Raw genomic sequence first — 17424 nt, 5'->3', positions numbered from 1 at the left:
AAAAAAAAAAGTGATTTATGTGATGACCTCAGAAACCGCACTTCCACATTTTTGATTATTTAAAATAAAACACAAATTGATAATGTTCATAATGGAAGGAGAAAGAAAAAAGGTTACAAAATTTTTTCTTTGTACTTATAGGTTTTTGTGTACTCAGGATCAAAATTTTCAAGTTAATTAGGTCAATTTATGTTGTGGTAAAAAAACCAAAATAAATTTTATTTCTATAAGGTCAAAAGTTAAAGTTACCCTTTTACACTTTCTCTGTACAAAATCTATGGAAAATTAAATAATTTTTCAAATAATTTTGATATTTTGTGTTTTTAATGGATACTAAATTAAAATAAAATTTTTAAATAAAATGTGTTTCACAAAAAATTTTCATATTGAAATTTTTTGTATATTTTTCAGTTCTAATTAAGCTCAGAGTGCAAGGATATTTTCCCTTTATAAAAAACAATTTAAAATGTGATTGACATATTTTTGTTATATTCCTATTTTGAGTGCTAAACAATACGATTTTAAACCCAATGCCACCTTTAATAAAACTTTATTTAGCATATCTGCCCTTCGAGGTATGTTAACTCAAAAACATTGCAACAGAACTCCTGACTTAAAAAATTCTATATACCTCTTTTTGGAATATTTACCTACTTAAAATCAATTATTTAATTCACTTCCACACTCGTCATATATTTCTATTCACTATTCCATAATATGCTTATATTTTAACTATAAAGCTTTTATGTACATATATAATATTTTATTTATGTAACATTAATATATTATAAAAAAACTGTCCATTACTAATATTTTAATTTTAATTCTAATTTAAGTAAAATTTATAAACATACATGAAACTTACTCCCTTTTGTAATTTATTAAAAATTTTCAACCCAACTGATGTTTGAATTAGAATGGAAAGAAAAAAATGTATTTGTATATGTATGTACATAACTATATGCATTTTATACTAAAAATATCCTTTCAATATTAAATATTCAGGACCTAACCCTTTTTTTTTTGCCTATCTAATTTTTTTTTATAAAACTAAAACATTTCTTCATGTATACACTGAGCATCCTTTTTTTCACGGACGATAGATCCAATATATTCAAAAATGAATTATCACCAAACACTGTTGTTATTCTTAAATTCTATTTATTACATAAGGATAGGACCTAGATTGTGATGAAAAAGGAAGCCCATTAGTTATAATCATCAACTAAATCATGTATGTTATTACTCATAATATACGTAAGTATGGCTAGATGTACAAATATAAAAATGTATACAATAAAGTTTCAAAACTAAAATTAATGTTTGTTTTATATAGGAAAGGATAAAATTAATGTGCGTACACAATTTTGGTTACTATAATTTTTGTATGATTTTCCTATTAAATATAGCTGGATTATCTTTTTACTGCTATTAATAGCACCTTGTTACAATTAAACGCGACCATGTTTGATATGTAAATTTGTTGTAATAAAATTTTTGACGTATGTTCTTTCATAACATCGATTACAACTAGCGATGTAAGGACGTGATTATCAGCTATTATAAATTTTAATTTTTGTTTTCATATTGTTTTCCAAATGATTTTAAAAAATCCCGAAAATTTCTTCACAAAAGAATTGAATAATACGTAGTAACAATTTTTAGTACCTTTTTTCCCCCCACGAAATCCTTTTGGAATGCGATGAATTGAGCTCTTGCATATGAATCAATAAAAAAAGAAAACACCAGCTATACAATCATGGATCACCAGGTGTACAATCATAAATATTTCTTTTGCTTATAAGCAAATTAATGTAATTGTCACAATCAAATACTTGAATGTTGATTATACAGATGAAAACGTGTACATAGGAATTACAAAATCGGAAAAATATTTCTAAATTGGGAAGTTTCCGTTTTATATTGGTTTAGTTTTAATCAAATCATTCGTATGCTCAATCCTGAATCCTCGAACCATGATGTATTTAAATTACAAATTCAATTGTATGATGTCACCCACTGCGCTTAAGTTATCACATAAATTATTTTAAATAGTTGAATGTTGCTGAAACATTGAAAACGTACATATAACGGAAACCTCTAGGTCGCCAAAATACTTCTAAATGTGGAAGTTTCCGCTTCATGTTGTTTTTGAAACACAAATTAACTTGCGTGTCACACATTGCTTTTTATTACCTAAAATATTAAAAAACAGAATATTAATACACGAAAAATTAATGGAAGTTTTTTGAAGAATCAAATTTGAGTTTCACCTCACTTTCCATTAAATACACTACTTTCGGAGAAAATCATTTTTATACAAAAGAAATCTTGTGCGCGTGTATAATGAAAAGCTTTTAATCACATTATTTCAGAGAAGCAACATTAATATAAAAAAATCAAAATGTCAACTTTAAGAAATCTCTCACTCTCTAGCTTTTTGAAAACTGACAACATTTCAAAATTTATTTATATGACAAGTAAAAGGTCAAAAGTTGAATTAATTCCGCTACCTTTTTTCACATTATTCTTTCTCTTAAAAATTCTCGAATTTCATGTAATGAATCAGAAATTAAAAAACATTGACATAATTTTTCGTTAATAAAATTCTGAATTGGAAAAAAGAGTGCTTACCGCAAATTCTTTAACGTCAAAATTTTGATTTTAGTCTGCAAACTGTCTGAAACTAAAACTTTTACGGACAGAAATCTAGTAAACTTTTTACCCGTAATTGACTTTGAATTTTGATCATCCGTAAACGTCAAAACAAAAAAAAATTTTTTTTTAGATTTAAAATAATTTTATACTTACATATTAAAAATTAACAATAAAAATATTTTTTATATTATTTTTAACGTAATGATAGTCACTCAACACATCAAATTTATTTACTGAATTACTACGTCAGACTGTCTGCATGTAAAAAAAAAAACCTACAATTTTGACGCTTAATTGACTTTTTTTAAACGTTTAAGAATTTAAACTTTGACTGAGAGTAAAGACGTAGTAGAGTATCCGTAAACTCAGACAACTCAGATTTTGTAAAATTTGACGTTTAAGAATTTACCAATACAGTATACGTATAAGGGGAACTTTAACAAATAAGTTCAATATAAAAAGGGTAACCATAACAACACTCAAATCAAAGAAAAAATACACAAGGAAAAAAATTAAAAAACCAAAACTTTTACAATGATTTCTACCGTTCAAAAACCAAAAAAACATAATAACGAATGACGTTATATAATATAAGCATTGTGAAACCAAAAAAAAAAAAGCGTAAAAATATTTACAGAAAATATTTACGACCGAAATGTAACTCAAGTGTTAAAGGTGAATTTTACAATAATAATATTATATCTAAAGGTTGATTATCCTTGAAAAATGAATCACATTACATACACTCTCTTGTTGTGTAGGTACACACAAAACTAATAAGTATATGAACAATATCCGTGTTATATGTGGGCATTTAAAGTGATGTTATAAAAAAAAAAACCAATGTCGCGTATATAAAAATAAGAAAAAAACAAAATAAATTTTCATTTGACCGAATTTTTATTTTTCTGACCGACCAGAAAATAAATTTTCGACAATATTTTGTACCCTTATAACGTTACTTGTATTTTATTGTCCTTGTGATATTTTCTCATATATCCACTTACACACATATATTCGAATTTGGAAATGATCATCGTTAATATTATTGTTTTTGTTCTTGCTTTTTTGCGGAGGATGTTAACATTTTGTGTATTTTTATATGTAAAGGATAATTCAATCGATAATTCAATGGTTGAAAACTTAATAAGAATGAGGTAAAAAAAATAAATTTTATTTTTTTTTTTGCAAAAATTTGTAATGAATTCATTTATCTTGTGCTTGTAAAAGCAAAGTTTTTTTCTTTACACATTCGGAAGTATGAAATTGGAATCACAAGAAATTCGGATGAAGTGAATTGTAAAAGAGCAAATTTCTCTTAAATAACTTAAATTGTTCAAAACTCTTCTACAACACTTTTTCGTTCTATATCATTTCTTGGGGCGCTGAATAGGCTAGATTTCTTTGGCTTAGATAAAAACTTTACCACGAAGCCAAGCAAAAGTATAGATTAGAAATGGAAATTCTCCATTTACCTGACAGCATCGCACGCCATCAAGTGATACACTGAGCAAGAAATTTATTCGGAGCTGTTACATCGATATTCGGACAAAATACCATTAACAAAATGTTCGGAGAAGTTCGCGAGAGAATTTTAAAAACTGAAGTTGGAACTATGAAGGAACTGTCCAGGACTGCCCCATACTATAAAGAAACTTGGAACAACTGTGAATTACAGAAAAATTATAAATATGAGCAAAAAGTGAATGTAACAAGTCTTTCAAGTGAGTATTATCGGCTTTCTATTTTCTCATAAAGTTTTCTCATTAAGATTGACTTGTTTATCAAATTTCAAATGTTATTTCAATTTTGTAACTAGGCAAATAAACGAACTGACGGACATAAATACATTTTTTTATTTTCTGTTTTATTTCGCTGGAACTGTACTCAAAAATTCTATTGGGTTAGTCGTCTTGTTATATCGAATTAAATTTTGTAAGAAACTTAAGTACAAAAAAAAAAAAAAAATAAAAGAGAAAACGGAAAATGTTTTATTGTAAATAAATTGATTTATTGCCTTTCGAAATTCAATATAGTTGGGTTTTATATGTGGCCTTGACTGCGTCCATTATGATGAAAATTATTAGTTTTCTTGTATTCTTGTATACTTATTATTGTTAATTGGATTAGTTTTGTTCATACAAGTCTTTATATAATTTAATGGAAAACTGAAGCATTGTCTTTATCTGATTATTATGAAGATTTTCAAATCTGCAAGCAGACATTTCAGCAGTAGGGGAGATTTTAGTGTTGTTTTCTAATTTTTTTGTAAGCAGAGGAGGGGAGACAAGTACATACATATTCTAGTTAAAATTGCTTGAAAATTTTCACTAAATATTCAACTTTAATTGGAAAACGTTTTAACTTTATTCAACCTTCACTACGAAGAAATAAAGAAAATTATTAAAATATTAAGGACTCTAGCAGACATGCAAATCTTAGTTTTGCGCTTTGTTTCATTGCTAATTTATATTCCTCACTTGTATATTCAAACGCTTTTACATTCAGATGTAAGATCGCAAATAATTAAAACAGTTTCTATGAAATTAAACTGAATTAATTAAAAAAATAAAAATTGCATGTTTGCCCTAAGTGCTCAATATATTCAAAACTCTTTTTACTCAATCTTTCTGTAGCTCAAATTTCTCTTGAAATCAAACTTATCTATTATAATATACTCAACAAATTAACAAGATTTACTTGCGTTCCTTTTATTCAAACTTTCTCAATTTCGAGCTAATTTTTGAGATTTAGATTGATTTGTCAAATTTTCACTTTAATTGTAAAAATTCTCTTCTATTCAATTCATTTGGAAAAACTTTTTAAAAAAGTAATTACCCAAAAGTAACTTCAAATTACTTAAAGCTTTAATATTAATAAAATTTCATTGCCATTTACAAATTCTTCAATATTATATATGTATAAATTTTTTTAAAAAGTTATTCTACATTAAACAATCTCCTACTTTCTTCTTCAAATAATTTTAGTAACTATTACCAAATACTTAGTTTTTACTAAAAATTGTTTTTACATAAATAAATAAAAATTTTTATATGTATGTATTCAAAATTCAATGTAAATTTTTATTTCTTTAATACTTGGAATAAGAAAAGAAAATTCTTGAAAAAATTATATAGAAATTCAAGAATGTGAGTTGTAACTTATGCGACGAATAAAATTTCTAAATAAAAATTTCGAATTTTTCTAGAATTTCAAATTGAATTTATGCAAGACAGTGATTGATATGAATGCCCTATATCTAATTATCCATGAAATGTGATTTTTCACATGAATTCTAATTACAATGAGTTTTGATCTAGAACTTTTGTTTGTGCATATATATAGAGATTGATATATAAAGTGACTACATAGTGTATAGAGGTTCTGTCAGACAAGCAATTTTTAGTTTTGCTGTTCCAGTTTGATTGTAAAATATTTACGCACACACTTGAACCAGAGCCCTAAAAGAAATTTCCTTCTAGAATAAGTACAGATTAAAATTTGCTCTTAAATGAGTAAAACCTGCGTTTGTTGACTATTTCATCTTACAACAAAATTTGAAATTAAGAGTGTTGTAATTTTTGAAATCAAACAAATTTACGTTAATGTCATAGGAACTTGTCTGTTACCTGTTACGCACGGAGGCCCTATAAATGAGTTTCCTATAAAATACTCTTTTTCTAATATTTCACGGGAATAGTTAAGAAATAATGTATAAATTCCTTTTTGTAACCTAAAAATAAAATATAATATTATGTGTGTGTTTAGTTTTCATCTCTTTTATAGTTTACCTTTTTCATTTCATTTATTATTTAATTTCCAACCCATTAACTAGACTATATACACATGTTAAAATGGAAAATGTGTACGATGATCTTTACACACGCATATAAATCTCTAAACGAGAATGCGATTGCCTTGTATTTTTATGTAAATATGGGTATAGCTAGGCATATGAAAATATAGAGCTTTCAAAATTTTTTGGTTGTTGTTTTACACATAAATGAAATTTAAAAACAAGGATCATTTTAACAAATTTCTTGGGACCAAATAGCAACATGTTTCCATATTTAATTTTTTTTTTCTTTTAATGTTTGATTCTTTATCTCTTTCTTTTCTTCTATTGTTTGATTACATATATAACACTTCCATTTCTATTATGATTCTTTATTTTTTTCTCTTGCTTTTCCTTAATACGACACTTACGTGACCTAAAACAGAAGGTTAATTAAATTTTTCATTTCAAATAAATTTAAAACAGGAAGTATAAATAGGCACATTTATAATATTTTATATACATACGTTATCATACATACAAAAATTTTGTACAGTAATACAGAGAGGAATAGGTGCGTAATTTAATTTGCCCAAAAAGAAATGTGCTGCAGGAAAACCAATTTAAAAATAGCATTAAAAATTTATGTAAGTATTATGTATTTTGCTTGTTCTTTTATTTTAGTTAGTTAGTTTTAACAATATCATGAATATGTAAGATTAAAATGTTGGCGAACATTCTTCAAACTTCAGTTTTTTTTGGGTTTTTGGCATAATAATCACAATCTTGGAACAGAGAGCATATATAACAGATTGAATTCACTTGTAGGTCCTCTGGTAGCTAAACCCCTAGCTACTAGGTTTTACGAACATATTTAGTGTGAAAACGAAGTAAAATTCAATGAGGAATTAATATTTTCTCTTTTTTAGAATAGAATTAATTTCATTCTATGTTTAAATCGAACTTGATTGAGGCAAAAGTTTTAAATGAAAGAGAAGAATAGGAATCAATGAGATTTTCCAAAATTAATTATATTTAGTATTATTTGAGATTATACCATAATGTTAATTTAAAATATACTATGTCGAAAACGAATTCTACAACTAAAGTTTAACGAATTTTTAATAGGTCCATACATCGTACTAACAAAATAACGAAATAAAGAACCTTTTGTATGTAAATTTAATTTATTTACCGCTGGCAAGCACAATAATAATAATTATCAGAACATATTATAAGAATAAGACTAAAGAATTGAGCGTTAATATTGTAATTTATAAAGGAAAAAAATATCCTTTTTATAGCATATTATCACGAATTAAAACATTTTATAATTATACATAATAATTTTATTTTCTGTTAAATATGAATCTGCCGAAAGGACGAATATAAAATTTTTTTAGTTAAAAGAAATATTTTTTGCATATCATCACACATTTTAACACATAATAAAAATAATAATAATATTTATTTTTAGAATATTCTCGTAAACTACGAAAATATCATTTTAATTATCTTTTTTAATGTTAAACACAATGCAATATAATGGATTTATATAGATAAAGGTAGATTTTGTAAATAAATAAAATTAAATAAATTGATTCAAATTAAGAAAATCACGTGAGAAAAAAATATAATATAAAACAACGAGCTACTCGTAGGAATTGAGAGCAAAGCACAACAGCAGTATCTAAACAAATTTTATTGATATTTAATCAGCTCTACCAAAGCTAGCAAAATCTAGGAAACTGATCTGTTTTACTCTTTATTAAAAATCATATTACAGAAAATAAGAATAAAAATACATTATTAATAAGAGCAATTTTAAGAAACACCAATAAACTGGACATTTGATTCACCATTCATACGAAAACCCCAAAATAATTTTAGCTTGATTGTTAATTATTTATTGCAGAGTGAATAAAATTTAAAAAACAGAAGAAAGCGCAACTTGCAAAAAAAAAAAAACATTACTGAAAAAGTTGTTTTTTAACTTAAAAAACTTTTCAAAAATATTTTTTTGAGAATATTGTTATTTTCTTCAAAAAATTATAAAATAAATTTTTCTAATAACTACAAAAATCCTTGCAAAGAATTTAACCTAAAAACTTTCCTTTTATTAAATTTAAATGTTATATCACCAAGACTGCCTTAAGAATTCCTTTCCATCTTAATTTTTTTTTATTAAAAGTAAGGAATAAGTTTTATACTTGTGTAAAATGTGAAGTTATTTTTGCTAACTTTAAGGAATTATTATTCAAATATTATAAACAGTGTCGGATCTACCATAATATGCATTAATTAAATTTTAAAAAATAAAAACTTGCTAGTGTTCGTAATGTGCAATATCTATTGCATATTGTTCATTGCTTTGAAAGAGCGAAGGGAGCGGTTGGGCACATATTTGAGACCGCGTTTGCTTACTTGGTAGTCAATATTATTTTTCGGTTAATTTTAAACTACTCGCATATCACACATATGAAAATTTTTAATACACATCCTCTTTCAGTTTTCATCTTATTTTATAAAAATATTTGAAAATGGAACAGCAATTCAATAATACATTAGAAGTTCAAAATTCTTATAGCACCACATTTTGAGTAATATGTGATAAGAAAATTTTCAATTTTATTTTGGGTGCAATTTACGTCCAAAAGTTTATCGTTAAAAATTTTTCTTTTTATATATGTATACTATTTTTCCACCAATTTTCCTTTATTGAAATATTATGGAATAGTAAAAATATAGAGAGAAATAGAGAGAAAATGAAGGAAAAACTTTTATCCTAAAAATTGTACGTTTTTCATTTTAAGAAACTTAAAAAACTTTTATACTCTGTTTTTTTTTTCTTCAGAAACTGAGGTCCTAAAATTCTCTATTTTGGGTATTTGAAAAGACTTAGAAAACGCCTGGAAGTATGTAGGATATTTTAGCATTTTAGAATATTTTTCGTAAAAAAATTTACTATTAATGCCATATACTCTTTAAATATCTATTAATAATTGACATGAATTAAATGGTATGGGTGTCTAGAATATTTGCATATTGCCATCTACCAATCAATAAAAGGCTTAAGATATCTAAAACTTATTTCATGCAATACTTAGTAAATTCAATTAAATATTTATTAAGTAACAAAATTTTGAGATTGAAAAAATAAATAAAAATTTTGTAAAACTTTTTAAATGTATTAGCAAATAAGAAAATATTAGAAATATTTGTCACAAATGAGTTAGATTTCATAAATATTTTAATAATTATATAATTAAAAAATAAGTTCTGTCCCGCGAGCATATTCCCAAATTAATTTTATTTATAATTTGGAAAATTAAAAAGAAATATTGAATTGAATCTATATTTTCTCTAATTTGAAAAATAAAATATACACGGATAATACAATCTATAATAAGAATCCTTAATCTAAAAATTTCTAACAATTTCTTCCGGATTCAAATTGAATTGTGAATCAGTGATCTAAACCAAATCCAATTGTTATCATAAGTAAAATTCTCATTTAGAATAAATCACAAATAGTACGTATACCAATTTTTATAAAAAAATGGGCTTGTAATCTACTTAAAATTATTTTATTTTAGTTTTGAATATTATTGTATTACTTAACTCAAAAATAGCAATAACAACATGAAGGTCTATATAAAAATAATTATTATTCAAATTAATTTAAATAAAATTCATTCATTCACCAAAGCCTATAGAAAATACCAAAGTAGATACTCGAAATCCATTTCATTTCAACAGATAAAAATATTTTCATTTCCGCAGTGTCAAAAATTTAAAGCAAAAAAATTTCATTTTTTAAAAATTAAATCTGAAATGTGATTTACCTTTCAAAGTATATAAAGGTGAAAATTAAAAGAAAGGAGTGACTATGGGTCCCACCAATATGGTGATAAATTTTTACGCCTTTAAAGATAATGTTTGTACATAGGTAAACAGATACAGGTACGTAAAGTGTACGTTAAACATTTTTTACAATTTCATTTCAACTTTTCATTGTTTACTTATTTCTTGGCTTTATTGTTCTTAATTTTGGAAAAATCAAGAGAATTTCTTCATTTATAAACAAAAAGAAATTTTGTTTTTCACCTTCTTTATTGTTATACCAATGAAAAAGCGAAAAAACAATAAAAAACATCCTTCCGGTTAAATAAGAAAACGAAGAAGCATCGCGAAAAAGGTATTTACCTTCTTTTATTTTTTAAAGAGTAAAAGAAAGAACAAAATAAAATGAAAGTGGCAAAACAAAAAAAAAAAAAAAATCAACCCTAAAAAACAATACACTGCAAAGGAAGATTTAGGCTTTAATGAAAAATAGGAAATTCTTCCATTTAATAAATTGTTTGTCATTTCTTTTGTATATAAAAATGCCCTGAAACTAATAAATGAATTCGTCGGGAAAAATAGGATTGACTGAAAAGAATTTCTTTTTTTTTTGTTTTTATTTCTCATATGCAAACAACACTTGAAAATGAACAAAAATTTTTCCCATTTTACTGTTTTGTGCATTAAAATCAGTTTTTTTTTTAAATAATCCTTTTGTATTGTGATTGGTTCTTTAAGCATTGTTTAATGTTTCCATTTTCGAAAATTGCTAATGAATATTTAAAGAAGCACTTAAGACTTTTTGAAAGGTTTTTAATTCGTAGATAATGCCAAAAAAATTTTCCCTGACTATTTAAAATAGACAATTTTTGATGGAAACATTTTTAATGTGCACATTTAAAAAAACCCAATGATGTCGCATTAAAAATTTATTGGAGTATAAAAATTTTCTTCTAGAAGAATTAAAATTTTGCATTTATTCAGCACTTAAACAGCATTAATTAGAGAGTCCGTTGCATTTTATTAGTGATGTTAATGCACCTCTTTTCATAGTAAAATGTGAAGTGTCTCATTGTTTCTTATTTGAACTCCATTGAAGAGAATATGAAGTTTTTTCATTAACATCTAGAAAAAGATGAATAAACTAATTAGTTAAGAATGATTATTGATTTTAATTTAAAAATCATGCCACTTGTCCTATAAAACATCCTATTGTATGCAGTTAATCACAACTTTAAGAAAAAAATATGGGATTCCTTAAATTCGTCCTTCTGTTTTTGGATAGAAAAATCCATCCAAATATTGACGTTGAATTATTTCATAAATTAATATTAAAGACATGCAAAGCCAAAGTGTATTTTTAAAAATACATTTGAACCGAATTCATCTGTACATAATTATTTATAGATCTGTAAAAGAAAATTGTTTGATAATTTTGATAGTAATGACAATGAAGTAAATTTCGCTGGTTTTTAATTTAAGTTAAAGTAAGGGTGTAAAAGTAAGGTTGTATTTTTAGTGAAGATGCAGCTTAAAAACTCCTAGAATGAATTCTTTTTATTTATCTGCCTGGAAATTCTGGCCTAAAATGAAAATTTTTAAAAATTATCGATAATTTTTAAATTTTATTTCAAAAATTATTCAAACAATTATTACTTTCGCAACTAGAATTTCTATAAAATACTTAACATATATTCTAATCAAATTTGAATCCAAATAACAAGAAAAAAATAATGTACGTATAACACTTTTCTTTTACGTTTTATTTATTAAAAAACGAAGGCGAAATGTGTTATACTTCTATATTTCATCCACATATTATAGTGAAATAATCTTATTTACATTCAAAATATCTTACTTTTCTAGACTTGCTGCTGTTAGTTTAAATTTAGAAAAATGTACAAGAAAAAAATTGAAAAGCTTAATATTATGTATAAGGATAAAAATTCTTCAAATATCTTCTCCTATCTTTTTTTATATTACTTTAATTTTACATACTCTTCTTTAGAAAATCCTAACCTTCTTCTACTTTTATTCAGATTCTTACCTGCTTTATGTCTTTTCAAATTCTAAAATGTCAAATCCTATAAAGTTTTATTTTTGGGAATCTCCTTGCTATTCTTTATGTGTCTTCTCTCTTCTCTTTTATCTACTATGTTAAACGTGATTTTGAACTAAAATAGACGTTGATGTAAAATAAATTGAGAAAATAAATAATCAAAAGGATAAACAATGATGGAAGAAAGGAAAGAGAGGAAAAAAAATATCCTTGTGTATACGAGCATAAGAACAATGTAAGGTTTTTGTTTTTTTGAATGAAAAAAAGCAAAGCAAAAATAAATATTATGATTTCTAGAGTATTTTTTAACATTTTGTAAAGGTGTGTGTATAAAAATAATAAAAATGTAAAATTTTTTCTTAAAATAACAAAAAAAAACTTTCAATTTTACTATAAAATCCTTGTGTTCACTATTATTTTTAAAGTTCTGCATTTAATTTGTATGGAAAAGAAGAAAAGAGAATAAAGTTGTCAAATTTTTTTCTATCAAATAAACTTTGTTTAAATCAACTTTTTACATATACACTTATACATTATAAGAATGAAAGATATTATAAGAATGGAGTAAAGGGTTCCAACAAATAGCAACAGTATAAGTGTCCTTTTTATTGAATATAAATGAAAAATCAAAATGAAAGGCAGGATTTTAATATACAAAAAATAAGTGAAATAGTTCCATTAATTTACACGGTCCAAACTTGTTTAGGAGTAATTTAAGATGCTTGTGCTGGCGTTTTATAAAATAATATGAATATGGCCCAGAACGTCTTTTGCACCAAATTTGCAAAAATCATGAATTCCAATATTTTTTTGGACAAGCATCATGAATTCCAGTTTTTGTTGCTAACGCTGCTAAGATTGTCATTTTTGATTTTTTTTACATTTATTTATGTTACTGCATCTTCCAGAACTCATTGTTAAAAATTACTGGTATTGATGTAGAAAAGGTAAACAGAAAAGAAAATTTTTATTTATAAAATTGTAAAATATCAACTGATACGTTTTGCTTTATTTGCATATGACTGTCATTTGTTATTGATGTGATCGATATGATCGTCAGATTGATAATGTTCTGGAAAGTACCGTAATTTAAGCATCTGGAGCTGAGGCTTTGTGCAACGGTTTGCATATTTTGTTGGAAAAAGCAATTAAAAAGAAGAAATCTCAAATATCATTTAAGCGTTTGAGTCTGGATATCTGGAAAAAAAAACATAATGTTTTTGTTAGTTTCTAAAAATATATTGTACAGACAATATTGATCCAATTTACACAGCAAACAGGTGGAACCATTTTAACTTTAAAATAGGCAGAAAACATGTCTTGAGCATAACATTTAAAAATTTTCCTATTTCAGTACAGTTATTTATTCACGCAGTTTTGTTTTGGAAATAGGTACATACTCGTATGATTGCCATTTAAAACGATAAAAAATAATGTACATATGTATGTACATATGTAGATGCATATTTATTTCTTAGTTCACATTTTAGGACAGGTAAGTCGATTTGATTTGAAAGGATAACGTCAAAAAAATACAAAAAATAAATAAAATGAAATAATGTCGAAAATGGGTCGACACAAAAGAGAGCAAAAAACAACAAATGACTTCCATATATTTTTTTAAAATTAGTTTTCTTAAGAAAAAATTCTTAAAGTAAATTTTAGTATGAGAAATTTATGTTAAACAAATAGCTGGATTGTTACATAACAAAATATTCTACAGAGTATAGAATGCTGAGATTTACCTAATATGTTTTGGATTATGTAATATTTTTGGAAAAAAACTTTTTGATTTTTGTATTAAGTTTTAAAACAAGATGAAAATTTAGGATAGGGGTGTGAATTAGCTGAAAATTAATCAATCACCCATATTCTGTTAAGTTTCATCACTCCAGGCCATGTGATATTATTGAAAAGGATTTTGCTTTTACGTACACAATTTCAAATTTTACGAACTATTTTTGCGAATTGCGACCAAACTGTTAAGGAAAACTATATTAGTACCAAATCCTGTGAAAACAAAACAAAATATATTTTAATTTTAGTTTAAGTAATCATAACAATAAAAATTTTAAGAATATTTTATTTAAAGAACTTGATAAATTATAAAGCAAGTATTTTTAAAATTAAATTTTGAATTTATACAAATTAAAGTTAAATCAAAAGCAGTACGGGATTCAATGTGATTTTAGAAAATTAAATTGAAATAACTTTTGTTAATTTATACGCTCCAACCTTATCTTAAAAATTTAATAATAAAAATGAAATTTTAATCATAACTTTTAAAAGAACGTATTAAACAACTATAGTAAATAATGAAGTGAAAATGTAAATTTTCTTATTATATCCAATATGGTGCACAGTAATTTTAAAAATTTGGAATAATTTTACTTGAATTCGGTACACTTTTGGGTCCATTCCATATGTTCACCACAATAATATTTTAATTTTATTGATTTTTATTATTAGAAATTACGAGAATAGAACTAAATTTTCTCCTACAAATTTGCCATATTTATATAGAATATGTAGTTAGAAGGAGGTGGAAACAATATTATTGAACTAGAATCCCCGAGTGTTCTAATAATAAAAAGTTATCCATAAGCAAATGGAATACAAAAATATTTGAAATCAAGAAAATTTACTTTAAAATTCACACAGCAATGCGAGAATGCAAATATTTAACAATTATATTCGAAGAATAGCCAAAAAAAGAAAACGATTCAACTTTATTTCAGGTAAATATGAAGGCATTTCAATTGTCTGTTAATGTTATAAGGACCGTTTTCCAACATTTTTTATTTGAAATCATATTAAATATGAAATGGATTTTTTTTTCGTCATTTTTGGTAATTGAATCAGTAATAGCAATAAAAAGAATAGCTAACAATCCATTGCCAATAACAACAACAAATGCAATCAAAGTGCTTATCATATTTTTTTTTGTGCAATTCAAATTCTTAAAAAGGAAAATGAATATCTTTAATTATTTTGATGGAACTAATAATTTCTATGAAGACTAAAATGGTAATAATGACATTACCAATTCCATTTTCGACCCCAACATTCTTCCAACTCTCATTATTATGAAATAATTTAATAAATTGTTAAGTTGTTAAAAGTACTAGAAAATTTTTCCTTTTTTCTTTTGGGTAAAATTTTAGTAGTTGTCAAATTAGAAATGGAAAAATTCATTTTTTCTATCCTTTTGGTTTGTGTCTTTTGTGTGTCCTTTTTCCATTAATATATTTTTATTTGGAAACGGTTATATTAGACTTCTAATTTTGGGAATTTAAATTTTTTTCTTGTTAATACTGTCACCACTTTAGCATTTTTTTCTTGATTTTTTTCTTCTCTAGATTTCGTAGAGTAAAGTGAATTTGATTGAATAAAATTTTATTGTTAAAGGAGTAATCAAGATTTCACGATAGAATTCTTAAGACTCTTCCCATAAATGCGTACATTATTTAACTATAAAAGTTGTGTTTCCATAAATTTGCTAATCGAAAATCTCATAATCCGAAAAATTGTTTTCCCATAATCAAAAATCATTAATTTAACATTCATACTACTGAAAATTTATACAATTTTAATTATAAAATACAGAAAATCAGATTAAATTTCGATTTAGCTACAATGCCGTTCACTTAATCAATTCATAACTATTATTTAAATTTAAAACAAAATAATTGGACAAGGATAATAAATTTCAACTTGCACTTTTATACAAATTGTTTCAATAGATTTCTCATCCGAGATCCGATATATTTCATAAAAACATTACTGAAAACCAAAAATTATTGCCTTATCAAGGTAAATTTACAATATACGAGTACACATTTTATTAATCCTGTAAGATTTTCTACATAAAATATTTGTTATTTTCTTTAAATCCTTTTTTTAAAGTTCAACATTTCGTGGTTTTAAATATAATTTTAATATTCTATAAAATATAAATATAATTAAAAACCCTTGTATTTTACTTCATATAATCCCTATGTTTTTATTAAAAAATATATTTCGTTCTTTCACATAAAGGAAAAGCAAGAGTAAGTTGCTAAAGAAAAGGAAGAATAAGAAGAAGAAAAGATTTATCGTGACAAATCTCCTCTAGAATAAGAATAAGTCCCGGGAATATACACTTATTATATTTAATAAATATCAGTATAATTTATTAAATTTCTATAGAAATTTTACAAAAAAAATAAAGAAAAAATAAAAAATGAACTAAGATCCTTTCTATATTTTGTATAATATTTGTAAATATTAAAAAAGGAATCCTTTTTTTTATTCTTTCAAGTTTTTAGCAAGCAAAAATTCCTTATTTACTGTAGGCGAACATTTCCATTTAATTTAATTTTAAAATGAAAATGTCTTTTTCTTTCATTTTATAAGTTTTTTTTTTTTCTTTTTTGCTTTTCTGTTTTATTTTGCAATTATAAATAAAAATAAAAGCTTACAATACAAATTTCAAAAAGTAATTATTTTATTACCAATTTCTCTTATTTTGTATTTAATCCTTAATTAATTTTAATAGCTTTCTCATCTACAAAAAAAAATTAAAATATTCTCCTTTAAGATAACAGAAAGAGAATAAGAACAGTAAAAACTAAATGGAAAACCCAACTATTCTAGGTTTTCTTTATCATATGCTTACGCGCATACACGCACCCAAAATGTAGAGAAAAACAAGAGGTTTATAAATATTAATTTAACAAGCAAATAAATTTTTTGTGCTTTAACTTTATTTTACATGCAAAATTATCCTTTTAAAATTTTAACATTTTGATACAAGAGTAAATTAAAAAGTAGCTAATAAAATTTCAATCAATTATATATAAATTTTAGCTACAATTCAGGAATGCGAAAGGTCAATCTTAAAGAATAACTTGTGTGAAATTAGAACAAATTGTGTGAATAACACGTTTCAATTTAATATAGCATCACAACATCAAAATCCTGGCAATTAAGCTATGAGAAATTAGAAATTTCACAAAGTAAAATAACAAATTGCCAAATTCAATTTTTAAAAATCCTAACTTGAAGCAACAGAATTTTTCCAATTATACAGAATATAATAATTTACAAT

At 24.7% G+C, this 17424-nt stretch overlaps 2 long non-coding RNA genes across 2 annotated transcripts in view; one reads left to right on the top strand and one right to left on the bottom strand.

The window, feature by feature from the left end:
* The window catches only part of LOC129607622 (uncharacterized), a 183482-nt gene that overhangs the window by 116433 nt on the left and 49625 nt on the right, over positions 1-17424 (top strand). The gene's annotated exons all lie outside the window — the stretch shown is intronic.
* LOC129607623 (uncharacterized) overlaps positions 14206-17424 on the bottom strand; it is a 100517-nt gene continuing 97298 nt past the window's right edge. Inside the window, exon 4 of the long non-coding RNA XR_008696825.1 lies at positions 14206-14345. This is a non-coding gene — a long non-coding RNA (uncharacterized LOC129607623). The remainder of the gene's footprint in view (positions 14346-17424) is intronic.

The sequence above is a fragment of the Condylostylus longicornis genome, unplaced genomic scaffold (genome assembly GCF_029603195.1).
Source record: "Condylostylus longicornis isolate FDR11 unplaced genomic scaffold, ASM2960319v2 ptg000028l, whole genome shotgun sequence".
Taxonomy (NCBI): domain Eukaryota; kingdom Metazoa; phylum Arthropoda; class Insecta; order Diptera; family Dolichopodidae; genus Condylostylus; species Condylostylus longicornis.
The sequence above is the reverse complement of the archived record's forward strand: the minus strand, read 5'-3'. Positions and strand labels throughout refer to the sequence as shown.